This window comes from Cupressus sempervirens, chromosome 2 (assembly GCF_028749045.1).
Source record: "Cupressus sempervirens isolate cs-2001-9-10 chromosome 2, ASM2874904v1, whole genome shotgun sequence".
Taxonomy (NCBI): Eukaryota; Viridiplantae; Streptophyta; class Pinopsida; order Cupressales; family Cupressaceae; genus Cupressus; species Cupressus sempervirens.
In genome coordinates this window covers 436,412,902-436,429,693 of record NC_143119.1, presented here as the reverse complement: position 1 = coordinate 436,429,693, position 16,792 = coordinate 436,412,902, and positions in this window count along the sequence as shown.

Sequence of the window (16,792 nt, the reverse complement as noted above, 5' to 3'; positions counted from 1 at the left end):
CACTAAATATCTACTTAAGGTTGCAAAGGATGGATATGTTGATTAAGTCTAGAAGAAAAAGTAAGAAGAATTGAGTCTACCAAGCTTGACCGAGAGGACAATTGGTTTCGAGCAAAGTTAGTGCAAGCCGAGCAAAAAATTAGTTGCAGCCGAGAAAAGTCAAAATTCAGTGTATGTTGAGTGATAAAATGTAAGTTGAGTAAATTTTAGCTAATGCCAAGCATTAGTAAACTTTAGTGTTTGTTGAGTGATCTAGTGAATGATGAGTGGAAGAACAATATGGAAGTTGAGTGACAACATATTAATGTCAAGTGCCAGTATTCATGTTAAATTATGGATTTGATGAATCTAAGCTGACTATTTTATTTTCTTGAATTTTGTGAAGTGTGTGGAAGATAAATATGATGACTTGGTGGCACAAAATTCATGGTAAACCATTTTGAGGTGAATTCAAATATGATTGAAGGAGAAGTTTCTAGAAGGGACTAAAATATAAAGCTGGGTAGATTCATTTAATCCTCCCTAATCCTACCTAACTCTAAAATGGATGATAGAGGATGAACACCAAAAGATCTTAATTTTCTATTTATAGAGATGGCTAGTCATGAGAAAGGTTTGTCATGTGTGAGTCTACCTAAGGAAGACAAGGAGTCTAGAGTATTGCTTTATTTAGAGATCAAACATAAAAGATTGCTACTAGAAAGTGAAGAAAGAAGGCTTAAGGCTATGAATGCTTGAAGGGTGATCAAGCTATTAGAGCTAAAGTGTGTGAAAGCCAAGCATAATGGAGGATTGAAACAAAGATCTATAATATGCAAGTGTGTTGTAAGTTGTTATCAAATCAAGCCTTACTGTTACTTTCTAATCATTGTACCAGTCTAGGGTAAATCCTTTGGATTAAGGTTTACCTTAGAGTCATTTGTAAATCCTTTAACCAGGTGACATTCCAAGTGAAAGATCTAAAGTCCTCGAAATAGGCTCACTCCTAATAGGGTGATTTAAATCCTCTAACCAGGTCACATTTAACAGTGTGCATTGTAACCTTTAACAGGGTGTGCCTTTCACAAGGCATCACTTTAGAAGAGTAAGAATGAGTAGCATGTTACTGGAGGTTTTTTCCAAATTGGGTTTCCACATAAAATTATTGTGTCAAATGTGTTATTGAATCTATTATGTTTCATGCTTACATTTTTGCAAAGTTGATTTGACAGTAACCTACAAGTTTAAGTGATTGTATGATTTGATGGATGCATGCATGATGAATATGTTTCGTGTATATGGGTTTACTAAGTTATGAAAAGTTTTATTCATACATCTAGACCTTGGATAACTAATTCACCCCCCCTCTTAATTATTCTAAATAATTCGAACATGTATTGGTATTGGGAGTGGACCTACTAGTAGGTTTGAATTTGAGATACAGAATGAGAGAAAATAAAACACATTAAATAATCAAGGAATTTGAGAATTTGATAGTAAAAAATCTGAGGGAAATAATGTTAATGATGAGGTGATGTGGAATCTTGATCCATTTTAGTAGTAGTAGGTCCTAGGTATTTATTAATAATTAAGTTTCTTACTTTAGTTTGTTTCTAATCACCAATTGTGTATATTACATAATCATGAATGCTAAATCTACATAATTCTTAATAATTGTGGTTGAAATTGATAGAATTAATTTCAAAGTTATTCTTTAGGGGAGTTCATTAGTATTTTTGAGAGATGATTGAGTTCTTATGTGTTGTATTCATGACTTGGTTTTTTATTGATGCCAACATATATATGTATTGTAATTAGAACAATGAGAGTTGTAGAGAGAGATTTTGTCAACATGGTTTGAGGTTGTGGAACTTAGTTTGGTGATCTTATTTCATGTTTGTGGTTATCTCTTGATGATGTATCTATGTTCATAGAAAGTAATTTGAAGTTTTTTGTGCATTATGGAAAATTTATTAAAAACTAGTTAGAGTATTGTTTATAGGAAATAGTTTACTAGTGAAAGAATTATATCTATTGAGTGAGATGGAATCTAGTTGAATGAAGTTAGAGCATCATTGAAGGCATATTCATGTTGATTTTTTCAAGTAGTACATGCTAGTAATAGGAAGTATTAGAAAATCTTCATTATTAAAAATTGTTAGACATTAATTTAGCACATTTTAATTTGTTAATGATCATATCATTGTCCAACTTGATGGCTTCTCTTTGTGCATCTTCTAATGTTTTCACTTTTTGGCTCTATAACAAGAATTTATCTTTAGTTTGTAAAGTGGCAATGAAAACACATAGATTATTGTTTCCAATTGGTTAAAATTTTTGAGGGATCTTACCAATATATATATTGAATCTATCTACAAAATACCTCATAGTTTCACTTTCCATTCATCTAAATTTGAAAGAAATTTAATAATAAATTGGAAATATCAATTGCAAGCTTAAACCTTTGAATTTTTTTTACCTCAAGGTAATTCCAACAAGTGATGCAACTATCTAGAAATATTTGGAACTAATCAAGTCCACACTTCCAATGAGGCTCTTGACAAATAGCTTGACAAAGATGTTTTTTTCCTGCATAACATGCCTATCAAACTGTCACAACCTACCTAGCAACATATGATATATATCCACATGTATGATATCAAAAAACACCTCATCCTCATAGCTTCCAATCTTTAAATTCACTAGGTACTTCTCATTGAACATAACCTTATGGTCATCCTGTACCCATGCAATATGGTATGGATGCTAGTGTTTTTGCCTCTTGAAATTTAGCCTCGTGGCCATCTTTTTTGACACCATATTTTTAGTGATTACATCACAATACTTATCGTCACATTTGCACTGGGTACAAAACAAGCTCCTTCTTTGATCAAGTTCATTCTCACAACTTAGCAAGACTCTCCTATTAATTGGGACTTGTCCTCTTTCAACATCTTCAGAATGTGAGGATTTGGAATATTCATCAATATGTGAAACTCTAGCCTAGCTTTCAATTCTTCTATCAATCCTTCCTTGGCACTAAGGACACTCAAATTCCATATACCCTTCTCATCCACAGTGAAACTAGGTCCTATGAAAAAATCCTCTACCATATCCTTTCCCTATTCCTCTTCCTCTTTGATTTCTATTATTTTTATCATAGAAATTATTATTTCCTCTCTGATTTTAGTTTCTACTTATAGCCTCATCCTTCTTCTTTTGATCATTTTGGCCTCCATAAGACTGTCCACTAGATCTTCTGCCATGACCTCTTCCACCATTTTTGCTATCAATTTTACAAAAAAAATTTCCTCAACTATTAGGAAAAACTAGTATGCCTCTTTAATATTGTTCATTTAGACAATACTTAATTTCTCTTGAATCATTGCCCTTAACCCATTAAGATAACAAGAAAATTTTTCCTTGTCAACTTTTGTATGGCATGTTCTAATGAGAACTCAGTAGAACTCCTCGATATACTCCTAAACCTATCTTCCCACTTTCTTCAACACTTACATTTTCTTTAGCAGATTGAGATCATAATCCATAGGAAAGAAATGTGACTTCAATTTATCTATCATCTGGCATCATAATGTTATTTTGTCCTTTCCTCTTCTATTTCACTCCAACTAAATCTCATGCCACCAGATCATTGCATGACCCTTCAGTTTGGCCTTTGCAAAATTAACCCTATAAAGATCCTCAATATCCTTATACTCAAAGTATTCCTCCAATTCATTGATCGAATTAATCAACTGCTCTAGATTAAGATTTCCCAAAAATTTGGGAACCTCAAACTTCTATCTTTTTCAAATCTTGGAGATGGAGCTAAAAAGCCTCTCTTCTTCGGGGTTCAGAACCACCTCTTCTTCAACATTTTCTTCTCCTTTTCCTTCCTCCTCACTTTCATATCTTATGGAAATATTTATTCTTTTGTGCATATTCTTCTAGTGCTTTCATTTGCCTCTACAACACTCCAAAAAACTCAGTTGTAAGACCAACTTCTCTTTGACCATACTCTCTGTGTGGAGGCATTCTCACAATTCTCTTGAAACCCTAGTGCAAACTGCCTCACAATCAGTGATCTATCCACACACTCAGCGCAAACCATTATTCTCATAAAAAAATTCCTCTATTGGTAATTTGGATAAGGTAGATATTGAATGTTGTCATTTATGACAACATATCTTAAGTATGAAGAAGGAAAACCTTGAAGAAAAAGTTATGATATTCATACTTAGAAAATTGTATAAGTATCAATTAGTTTATCTGGTAGAGAAAATACTATTTTGATATGCATATTTGATAGATACATTATTGGCACACACATAGTTATGTACAAATATACTAAAATGTCAGGATGATGTGTTCAAGTGTGCATGTCAACATGGTTAGTACGAAAATAGGTATAACAATTTTACTACTTGTAGTAGTATATATACAAGGACAAAGTATGATGGAAAATAAATAATTACAAATTAAGGATTTATTTTGTTTACAAAATAATTACTTAATTAATTAGGGATAAAATCCTAGATGTTAACCCTAAGACAACAAGTTGTAATAATATATTTCGTCAAGCGTGTGAAAGCTTGAAGGCCTACTAGATAATATTTTAAGAATTACAAAGGTATGAAGGAAAGTTTGTAAATGCAAAGTTAAGTGTGCTTCTAAGGAGGAGTATGTGAATATTATATGATGTGAATTATAATGTATTATATAAGGATTGCAAGTTTTGTGAAGAGAAATAGGAGTTATATTAGATATTGAAGATATTAGTAGCAAGCAAAGAGGTTTTTCTATCTATCTTTTTCTATCAAGGAATTACATTATATATTGCATGTTTGGGAAGTGGGATCTTCTTGCATACATTTTTTATTTATACATAAAAAATCCTAACAAGGTTGAGGCTTTTAACAAGGTCTAAGTCCTCTAACAAGGATCAAGACACTATATGTATGTAATAGACTCCTAATAGGATCAATATCTTTAACTAGATACTTTTGATTAGCGGATCATGTTGAGGGTACCATCCCCACCAATTTTTTCCCTTGGCTAGGGTTTCCCTGGTTAACAAAATATGGTGTTATGAGTTCTCTTATTTTATGGTTATGTTTACTGTTCAATATAATTAGTTTTCTTTGATATGCAAGTTATAAGGAAATTAAAAATATCCAATTTTGGGCTAAAGTTTGTAGAATATTGATTCGTGCCCCTCTTAGTATTCCCTATTTATAACAATAATTATCAAAGCACAATTACTCAAAAGAGGCTTAAAAACTTGAGTAAGATCCCTATGGATATGAAACACTTACAAAAAAACCTAGAAGATGCTCTTGAGTAGATTGGCATTCTCACTGAGGAAAGAGATAACCTAAAAGAAAGACATGAAGATGCAAAAGACTACATTGGTAAGCTAAAAGACAAGATTGATCATCTCAAATTCAAAAAGGAACCTAAAAATAAAATTAAGGATAGTGATGAAGTCTCAAGATTGATGAAAGAAAATGAGATCCTAAAACATGAACTAAAGTTAAGTTTAAAGAAAGATGAGAGTGAAATTGAGTCAAATTTAAAATCTAAGAATGAAGATCTAAGATTTCATCTTACAAAAGTTACATTTGAACTTGAATCCACCAATCTAGAATATACTAAACTTGAGAAATATAACACTATTATGAAAGGAGATTTAATCCACACTATGCAACAATTAAAGAAGTTATATTCAAGTAGTGAGAAAAATTATTAGAAATTATATTTTTAGAGACATTCCTATGACAAGACTGGTCTTGGATATTTTATTGGAGAAAATTTAGTTAAGAAATATGAAGTGAGAAAGGAGGCTGATCTAGTTTTTGAGCATCCAGACTAAACATAAGAAAGATGACCATAATAAGATTGAATCAAGTTAATCTAAAGATGCATCAAAAGAAGTTGAGCAAGCAAATCAAATTGAGAGAACTAATGAACCTAAGAAAATTGAGCAAGTTGAATCACCTAAGGAAGAAAGGTATGATTTCAAATGTAAATGTTATGCATGTAATGAAATCATTCATACAAAAAGGGATTGTACATGTAAGTCATTCAAACTTATTTTTGAATTCTATTGTTATAATTGTCATTGTTTTGGTCATGGAGCAATTGATTGTAACAAACCTACATTTGATACTAATAATAAAAGTAGTAAAAAATTTAGAGGTACTAACCTAGTAGGAGAAAGAAGGAGATATAATGAAGGAACTAATGGAGTAAGGAACAACATTGTGTGTTACAAATGCAACAACTTTTGACACATCACTAGAATTGCAGAGCAACTGTTAACCAACCTAGACCTAATTACATAAATAATGCACTAGTATGTCAGCTATGCAATAACTTTGTTCATATAGAAATATTTTTTGGATTTCTTATGAGGAACATCAATAGGAACCCAAATTTTAGAAGGAACACCAATAGAAATGTAAGAAAAAATGATAGACACAATAATAGTTAGAAAGATGAGTTGAGAGAGCACATAGAAGAGTTCATAGAAGTATTTGTCAAAGTCAAAGATTCATCTAGTTCACATATAATATTAGAAAAGAAGTCATTTGGTGCACCTAAAGGAAGACTAAAGTTAGTAATTATATGTGATTCGTCCTATTTGAATTAAGCATATTTTATAACATAAATAAGCATCATAATTTTTTTTTTTAAAGGGAGAAGATGGTGAATCATGACTTATGTAGTTAGTATGAGGTAGTTCATGACCAATTGAAGCTATGGTTAAGAGCACATATGATTTGGAGATTTAATGTGTGTGTGAAAACAAAAAGAAGTCTAGTGGTAATTAGAAACAACTTTTATGAATTATGTACTTGCATAATTTATGTAGAGATTGACATGGTAAGATTTAAAAGATGAAAATTAGATATTGCATACCATTTGAGCATGTGATGAGTTAAAAAATGAATTGAGTGAGAATCCAATTCAATCTAAGAAGAATTGAAGAAAAGTCATAAAAAAAACCCTACATTATGTGATTTTAGAGTATTTATCAAAGTTTGAGAGTTCACCTGTAAGTTTGAAATCAGAATTTGCAATAATTATGGATAGGAGTATGATTCACAATGTTGAGGATGAGGATAAACCTAAAATGAAGATAAACCCCATTCAAAATTTAGAGGAAGACCCTACAATAGAATTTTCTATTATTCCAGATAGGGTATTATATTTGGAAAATGTAGGAAGCTATCTTAGGAGTAGATTTGAAATAGTACCCAAAGATAAAATATCAATAGAATTTGGTCACATATATAACTAGGACATGATATTTAAGAGTGTCTATGTATACTTAGAACAAAATGAAATGATTAAGATTTTGTTTTCACATGACTTTGATAGTGAGGATTGGGAAAAGATCATATTGAGTAGGATTCATGATGAAAAATTCTGGTTAGGAGATAATGTGTTAGAAATATTAGATAACCTAATTCATGATGTGATTGGTATATGCAATGAAGGATTAATCCTATTAAATGTAAAAATGTTAAGAAACTAGTGCTAGAAAAAACCAAGTCTAAGTATAATGGGAGAGGCATTGTAATAAGAAAGATAAAACAACATGATGTAAGATTCATATGTACAATTATGGTATCAAGGTATGTGCTATCTCTAGAGAGGATGAAATAGAAATAGGATTCTTTTATATCATCTAAAAATTGTGTGCATAAAGAGTAAAGGTAAATATTTGTGAAATCCTAAGAGCACACTTAGTAGAGAACTTGGAAAGCATTAAAAGAGTAAAAAAAATCAATTCAGATTTAGATCACTAATTATCTATATGTTTTTCCATCTGATTAAAATATTTCTATTCTTATCTATGCTTGAACTAGTTGGTAGTGATAAGTTCACATTTGAGAAGGTAACCAATATGTATATAAGGAATCCAATAGATAAGATTAGCAGTAGTCAAAATCTGATTATAAGATCATTCTAACCATAGATGAGACAAAGATACAAAATTCCACCTTCACTTGTGAATAAATTCAAAGATGATATATGTTTCATTGCTCACATAGATTTAACCTATATAGAACCAGTTGAACAAAGAATGATCTATGTTGAACCACTTGGTTATGAAGTTACTAAGGAACAAGTAGAAGGATATGTGGAAGAAATCCTAAAATCAGCTAGAGATGAACAATTTAATAGATGTGGAACCTATGAAGAGACAATGCAATTGAAATCTCAAGTTCAACTTGAGAAATATTCAAAGGAAAAGGTTGAAACTATAATGAGTAAAGTCATGTAGAAAGAACATATGAATCTAGAAGAAGAAACAAAAATAAGAAATATTATTATCGGAATGAAGAAAATTGGTCAAGAGGGAATAATGTATGTTCAACTAGTAGTAGTGGGAGGAACATCTAAGGGCATAATAGTTATAGAACCACAAGTAGTAGCATCAGACATACCTTATGCCATAGTTTCACATATATAACCCATAGTTGTACTACTAGTGAAAAAGGAGAAAGGTGAGGAAGAAGTAACTATAACAAAAGTACAGTCAACAATCCCTACCAATACTAGGAGATCAACAAGGTTGACTAAAGTGAAGCAAGAACAAGATGAATAAAATCCAAAGAAAAGAACAAAGTAGATGGCTAGTGGATATGACAAGAGAAGAAAAACTCTACAAATTATTGAATCAAATGAATTTGACGAGGAAGAAGAAACAAAGGACAAGCCAGTTGAAAGAGTAGCAATAGAGGTAAAGAAACCTTCTAGAAGAAAAACATGTAAGCCAAAGGTTGATAATTTGAATGTTCAAATTATGAACAACAACAATTTTGTAAAATTAAATGAGTTTTATGATCATTATAATAATATGGATAAACTACAATTGGAGAATGTAGTAGTTACACACATGATTCTAACAAATAAGAAATTTGAAGATATTGAGAAGGAACTACCAAAAGATTTATATAATAGACTAATTAGCAGAAGGAGAAGAGTGATAGAAGAGGATAAAAGAATAATAGAAAATCTAATAAGATGATTTTTCAAAGTTAATACTAATGATGACTTAGATAGAATAGTAAAGGGCATTTAACCCTTGCTAAGAAACAAAGGAAGAGCAATGTTGTTGATGGGTGGTAACTATAAAGAGGTAAATAATGAAACATAATAAACAATTGTGAAAGTTGTGATCTCTACAACCAGTACTCCAAAACCTAGCAAGGATTTAGGGAGCAATCACTATGAAAGAAAAGAAGAAACTTCTAGTTGAGACCAAAAAATCACTAGAGAAATCTACAATAACCTTACCAGTAGTTACATCAATAGCAATAGTTGGAAAAGACACAATAATGACAGAGACAACTCCACAAATTACCATTGACATTAACACAATGTAGATTAACAACACTAATGTCATAGTTGATACAACAGATGATCTATTCAAAGACTATAGCACAAATTTCAGCAAGTTGGCGAGCTGAACTAGCTTTGAGAATGAAGAAGAAGAAGAAAAGAAAAATAAAAAGGAAGAATAAAATAAGAAAAAAGAAGAAAAAGAAAAGAAGAAGGAAGAAGAAAAAGATAAGAAGAGAAAGAAATATTACAAGTAGAAAAGAAAAGGAAACTTGAAGAATATGAGAAGAATAAAAATATCGAAGAGGATACAAAGAAAAAAAAAAAGAACACAAGAAAATGGAGGAAGAAAAAAAGAAAATTGAGGAGGGAAGGAAGAAATTAGAAGAACAAAATAAAAAGAAAGAGGAAGAGAAAAAGAAAGAAAAAGAGAAAAAGAGGAAAGAAGAAGAGAAGAGAAGAAAAGAAGAAGATGAGAAGAATAAAAAGGAGGAAAATGAGAAAAAGGCCAATGTACCTAGTTCTTCTAGGACACCCCTTACATTAGTAGTATTGATAGGATCAAATTATGATGATCAAACTAAACTAATATTATCACTCAACAAGATCATTGAGAAGAATATAAAGATGAAAAGATTACAAAGTTCTCTGATGAAAGTAACAGAGAGACAATAGAAAATTTAGCTATGAAGATGATAGAGTCAGATTAACTAGGATAGAGAAAAAGCTATAGTATTAGCTTTTGATGTATAATTTACAAGTTTATCTGATATTGCAAACATTTAAGCACAAACCAAACATGAGGCACAAATGTTTAAAATTTTCTATCAAAACATTAGAAATGATTTGGGAGCTCTTGAATCATGTATCAAGGAGTTGAGTAGATGTGAACAAGAAGGAAATACATTGTCTGAATAGTGCACATTACCATTTAAGTTCACTAGAGACACTAATGAAGAGTTGAAAAAGATGCATGAAGAACTCCAAGTACTGGTAAATCAAATTCAACAACTTGATCAAAAGATGGAAGACATTGAGGCCAAGAATGGAAAGAGTTATGATGAGATAAGTCTTATTGAGATAAATAAAGAGAGAATTGCTAAGATACTTTTTCTTCTTAGAGAAAATCTATCTTTAAAAATAGCAACTTTGAAATGACAGGTAGAGGGACGTCTTAAGGTAAAAACGTATTTAAAAAAGTTTGTTTATGCAGGTAAAATTGCATCATATGGACTTTGTGACCTTCTTAGCATATTTGAAGGAGTTAGAGATACATGGGATAAGAACTTCAAGAATATAAAGAAACATTTTGATGATTGTATGACATGACTATCTACCTAATGTAGAAGTATGTACATCCAAATTTTGAACTGTATATATGCTTTTGACACCTTTGTCATGGATGTCAAAGGGGGAGTAATATAGGAAAATTGTATGATGAATAAAGGAGGAGTAGTAACAATGTAAAGTATTAGAGTCAAAGGGGGAGGTATAATGTAATAGGAGATATAAGGAAAGATAGTTATGAAAATAAAATGATCTATAAGTTTTATATTTTGAAATTTTAATAAGGCCAAATTTTGTAAGGTTTTGACAATTAAAAGATTTTGGGACTTAGCCAATTTTCCCATATGATGCCATTAATGCCCAAGGGGGAGATTGATGGAAATTTGGCTAGGGTAGATATTGAATGTTGTCATTTGTGGAAACATATCTTCATTATGAAGAAGACAGACCTTGAAGATGAAGTTATGAGATTTATACATAGAAAATTGTCTAAGTATCAGTTAGTTTATTTGGAAGAGTAGATGCCATTTTGATATGCACAGTTGATAGAGGAATTATTGGCACATGTGTAGTTAGGTATAGATAGAATAGAATGTTAGGATGATGGATTCAAGTGTGCAAGTTAGGATGGACAGTACAGAAGGATATATAACAATTTTACCAGTTGTAGCAATATACAAATAAGAACAAAGTATGACAAGCAATAAATAATTACTTAATTAATTAGGGATGAAATCCTAGATGTTAACCCTAAGATAAAAATTGTAATAATATACTTTGTCAAGTGTGTGAAAGCTTACAGGCTGATTGGACAATATTTTGAGAATTACAAAGGTATAAAGGAAATTTTGTAAATGAAAAGTTAAGTGTGTTTCTAAGGAAGACTATGTGAATTTTATATGATGAAAATTATGATATATGATTAGAGGATTATGAGTTTTGTGAAGAGAAAATAAGATTTACATTAGATATTGAAGATATCAACAATAAGAAAAGAGGTTTTTGTATCTATCTTTTTGTATCAAGGAATTACATTATATATTGCATGTTTGAGAAGTGGGTTCTTTTTGCATACATTTTGTATTTATACATAACAAATCCTAACAAGGTTGAGGATTCTAACAAGGCCTAAGTCCTCTAACAAGGACTGAGACACTATATGCATGTAATAGACTCCTAATAGGGTCAATATCTTTAACCAAATACTTATGATTAGTGGATCATTTTGTAGGTACCATCCCCACCATGGTCTTCCCTTAGATAGGGGTTCCCTAGTTTAAAAAAATGGTGTTATGCGTTCTCTTATTGGATGGTTATGTTTATTGTTCAACATGTTTAGTTTTCTTTCATATGCAAGTTATAAGGAAATTAATAATATCCACCTTTCGACTAAAGTTTGTTGAATACTGATTCACCTCCTTCTTAGTATTCCCCATTAATAATAACCTCCCAACTAGAAATATATTTACAAACTCAGGAACAACTACTCTAATACCACTTGATGAAGGGTAATCCCTTTAATACCATATCACAAAATAGAAACATAGATATAACACAAATTAAGAGAACAAAATATGGGCTTATTATTTTTAGCACAAATGCTAATGATATTCCTATGGGAGAGTGTCCTAACATTGTAGGAGCATTTGGGAGATTTTTGGTATAACTACATGTGGAATTCATGGCAGTATTTGTCATTAATGTCAACGCACTCGTTATTTTTTTGAAGACTAACAAAGAATTAGATAGATTATGGAAGATGAATTTGTAAGAAGTTATTTTGGTAGAATATTAAAAATCATTGTAGGAATTAAGGCTTGTAATGGGAAGAAAGATGAAGATGAAATTATATGGAAAATATTGAAAATTTTTAACACCTACATATAAGAAGATAGTGCAAATGATTGTACACATTATACCATGCATAGAGAAGTTTAAAAGAAATACTCTTTTTGGAAGATTGGAAGTACTGAAGATAAGAAAGAGTGGAGATTTGCCTAAAATTGAGGAAACATTCAATGCCCTAAGTGTATGACCTACATAGACAAGGAGCATGAGTACTAGTGGAGATTATTCTAGCAACAACAAAGGAAGAGCTAAAGAATACAAAAATATTGAAGAAGGAACTTCCCTACTTGTGAAAAGAGAACTTGAATGTAAGAAAATATTTAAATATTGGACTTGTAATGAATTTGGTCATTATGCTTCTAATTTTCCTAAGAGATTAAAGCAAAAAACATAAGATGAAATTCAAGTCTATGAGGCCTAGAGAATATCTTTATGCAAATGATGAAGATATCGAAGCTAGTGTGGAAAGATTCTTTAGTGAAAGTGATAATGAGAGTAATGAACTAGGATTTGTTGCAATTAAAGAAGAAATTCTTGAAAAATAAGAAGTTAGAGAAGAAAAGGCATTAGTATCACAAGTTGAAAAGATTAAATATGATAGGATCATAAACAATAGTCTTTAATATAATATGATTGGTGACATGAATAATTTTTTTGAGTTCAACAGTTATCATGGAGGAATTGTTAGAATATAATCTTCTAAGTATTGGATAGTTGGTTGATAAAGGATATCAATTGTAGCTCACAAAGAAGACATGTATTATCAAAGTTAAAGTTGGTAATATGATTGGTACTGGCACACAATAAAGAGGTAATGTTTTTTAGTTCAATCCTATAGAGATGATATGCTTGGTTACTAAAGTTCATAACAATTGGTTATGGTACAAAAAAATTTCATATAAAATTGATAAGATTTTGAAAGTGAACACTACACTTGTTGTTAGAGATTTTCCTAAAATAGTGAATCCCACTAACATGGTATATAAGGAATGTGTTATGGAAAAGAAGAAGAAAAGTTATTTTTTGAGCAAGAATTTTACTACATCATTGAAGTTGGAGACAATAGAAATAAACTTGAGTGGTTCTACATGTAAGGAAACTCAAGTGCGAAAATAGCTTCCTACACTAATCTCTTAAGAGAAGTATGGTGCAAATCCTATTAAAACCTTTTACACTTACAGATTCAATATCATGTAAACAACAATATTTTAGCCAACCAAGCATAAAGAAAATAGATAGAGAAAGAAACACATAACACAAAGATTTTCCAATGGGGAAAAACCTTTCGGTAAAACAACCCCACCCCTCTAGAACCTACACAACATGTTATCTTCAACACAAGGTTATAATACACTTGCAATGCAAGTTCAATAGTGACAACAGAAGACACCAGTAGCAACTCATAGTACCAATAATACACTTTCTCGCATCACACCTCTTCATAACCCTAAAAATGCTTATAACATGCGCTTCACTTTTAGGGCTACTCCCAAAGGTAACTGTATTAGGATTTTACCATTCTCCGAGAAAATAGGAACCCCAAAAAATTTTTCAAGGTGATATCCCAAACCCCACTATTGGGGTAAAGTGTACAGTACTCAAATCTATCAATTGCCACATGTCTTCACCTGTCATGAATCTTCCTGACATAGCTCTTACGTGTCATAGGAATCTGTCATAACTGTTTTAGTGATGATCTCCTTATACACAATTCAAGATGTTGACACATCAACATTATTTGCAAGAAATACATTTTACAAAACAAATAATAAGAATAGGAATTATCCAAGGTTGAGACACCTTATTCCTAACACTACAAAGATAAGAGCATTCTATGATGAAAGCTTCTTCATGATTCTTGTTGATGATTTTACTAGGATGATGTGGGTCAAATTTATTTGAGAGAAGTTTGAAGAATTTGAGAAGTTTAAGGTGTTTAAGAACATACTTGAAAATGAAACAGGATTAGAGATTAAGTGTTAAAGATTAGATAGAGAAGGATAATTTACTTCGAATAAGTTTAACCATTTTTATAAAGTAAATGACATTAAAAGATAGCTTTCAGCCCCTAAGCCACGTGAATAGAATGTAGTAAAGAGGAGAAATAGATTAGTAACTAAGGTAGAAAGAGCTACAATGTTTGAGAATAATGTCGTAAAGACATTTTGGAGAGAAGTAGTTAACACAATAATATATACAATGGATAGAGTACATATCAGATAAGGTATTGGTAAGAACCATTATGAGATTTGGTTTGGACATGCACCATCAATTAAGAATTTTAGAATTTTCAGAAGTGAATGTTACATTAAGAGAGAAGATGACTTTGGTAAGTTCAATCAAAGAAGTGATGAAGGTATGTTTATTGGTTATTAATTGAAGAGTAAAGCATACCATATGCGTTAATTATGACCTATTAATCAACCACACTTCAACACTATACTTACATGTGAAACCATCCTAGAATGAACACTGAATCATTCATCAAAAATAATTTGCCAAATCAACCTGTTGCCTTCTATCTAGAAGGAATTTTTTGTTTCTCTTAGAATGAGAAGCCACCAAATAGACCTCTAGTATGAACGATTTTTTAAAGCTAAATGAAAATGTAATATTAATCTATATGAGATGCAATCAAGCTAAGAAATAAAAGAGCATACTATGCTAAATGAATGCATTTTAACACTAAGATGATATTATAATGCAAGAAATTAAAGCTGTGGACGTATGAGAAAAATGAATAGATATTCCAACATAAATTTGGTGCAAATTCAATGCAACCTTTGTAATGAGGAATTAGAGGATCCTTAAATAGGATCTCGGGATTGATCAATGGTTGAGATCAATTGGAATGAACAGTTGAGATTGGAAATGAGACTCAATTAAAATAGAAAATTCCTTGTGCAGGTGAAGTTAACTATTTTAGATCTGAGTGTGATGAAGAGTTAACTGAATCTCTTTTGAGTGTGAGAAAGAGTTAACTAAGTTAATTCCATTTCAAGTTCTAGTTCACTCAAAATTTCCATTTTTGAATTGAAGATAAGATTTTGGAAAGGATATTTAATTTAATAAAATAGGATATAACATCATAAATGCATATTCTTATTTAATTGAATAATTATACTCAATAAATAAAATAAGGACATTATCTTATTAAATTAAATACATTTAATTCCTTTGTACATTAGCTATAGAAGTAATTTTAACTTAATTAAACTATGAACACTTATAATTAAATTAAGCTTAATCAATAGATATAATGTAGCTAATTTGAGTCAATACTTAGGAATTACATAAAGAGTATAATTAATACAAATTAGGGTTTTCTACATCTGACACTTAGGTCAAGTAGTGAGTATTGGAATCATAATTTTCCAGTAAAATAGGACTTAGAATTGATCAAATAGACCAGAATTGGTTAACATGACAATGTGCCAATTTTGGGGTATTACATTTGCCCCTCTTTGAGTGAATGTGTGAGTAGCACATTCAATTCAAAGAAATTAGAAGTATAAAGCATAGAACCCAAGGAAAGATTGGTTCCAAAATTGATGATATGAAGACCAATTGATAAGATTTTTAAGGTTCTCTTCAGAACAAAGCTTAACCTTAGGGGATCTAGATAGAACACCTAGATACCAGAGTTGATAAGTTTTTTAAGGTTATCTCTAGAATAGAGCTTAACCTTAGGGGATCTAGATATAACACCTAGATATTAGAGTTGATAAGATTTTTAACGTTATCTCCAAAATAAATCTCAACCTTAGGGGATCCATATAGAACACCTAGATACTAGATTTGATAATATTTTTAAGGTTATCTCTAGAATGAAGCTTAACCTTAGGGAATCCAAATAGAACACCTAGGTACCAAGATTGATAAGACAAATATTGTTAAACTTCATAGAATTATTCCTAGAATGAGATTCAACTCTCAAGAGTGGAGGTTTAGAATGTCCTAATACATGTCCATTAGAAAATGACAAGATTAATCATGATCCACAGAATCATCCCTAGAATGAGGCTTAATCCTCAAGAGTCAGGGTTTAGACATTCACGATACCTATCCACTAAATAGTGATCAAAAGTAAGATCTTAGAATCATCCCTAGAATGAGGCTTAATTTATAGCAAGAGTTAGAATTATCTCCAAAATGAAGCTTAATTCTTAGCAAGAATTTGGAATTATCTCTAGAATAGAGCTTAATCCCCTAGAGTTTAGATAGAACACCTAAATACTGTTCCATGAAAGAGATAAAAAGAAATACCATGAGTCATAGAATCATCCCCAGAATGAGGCTTGATCCTCAAAAGTTAGGTTTTAGA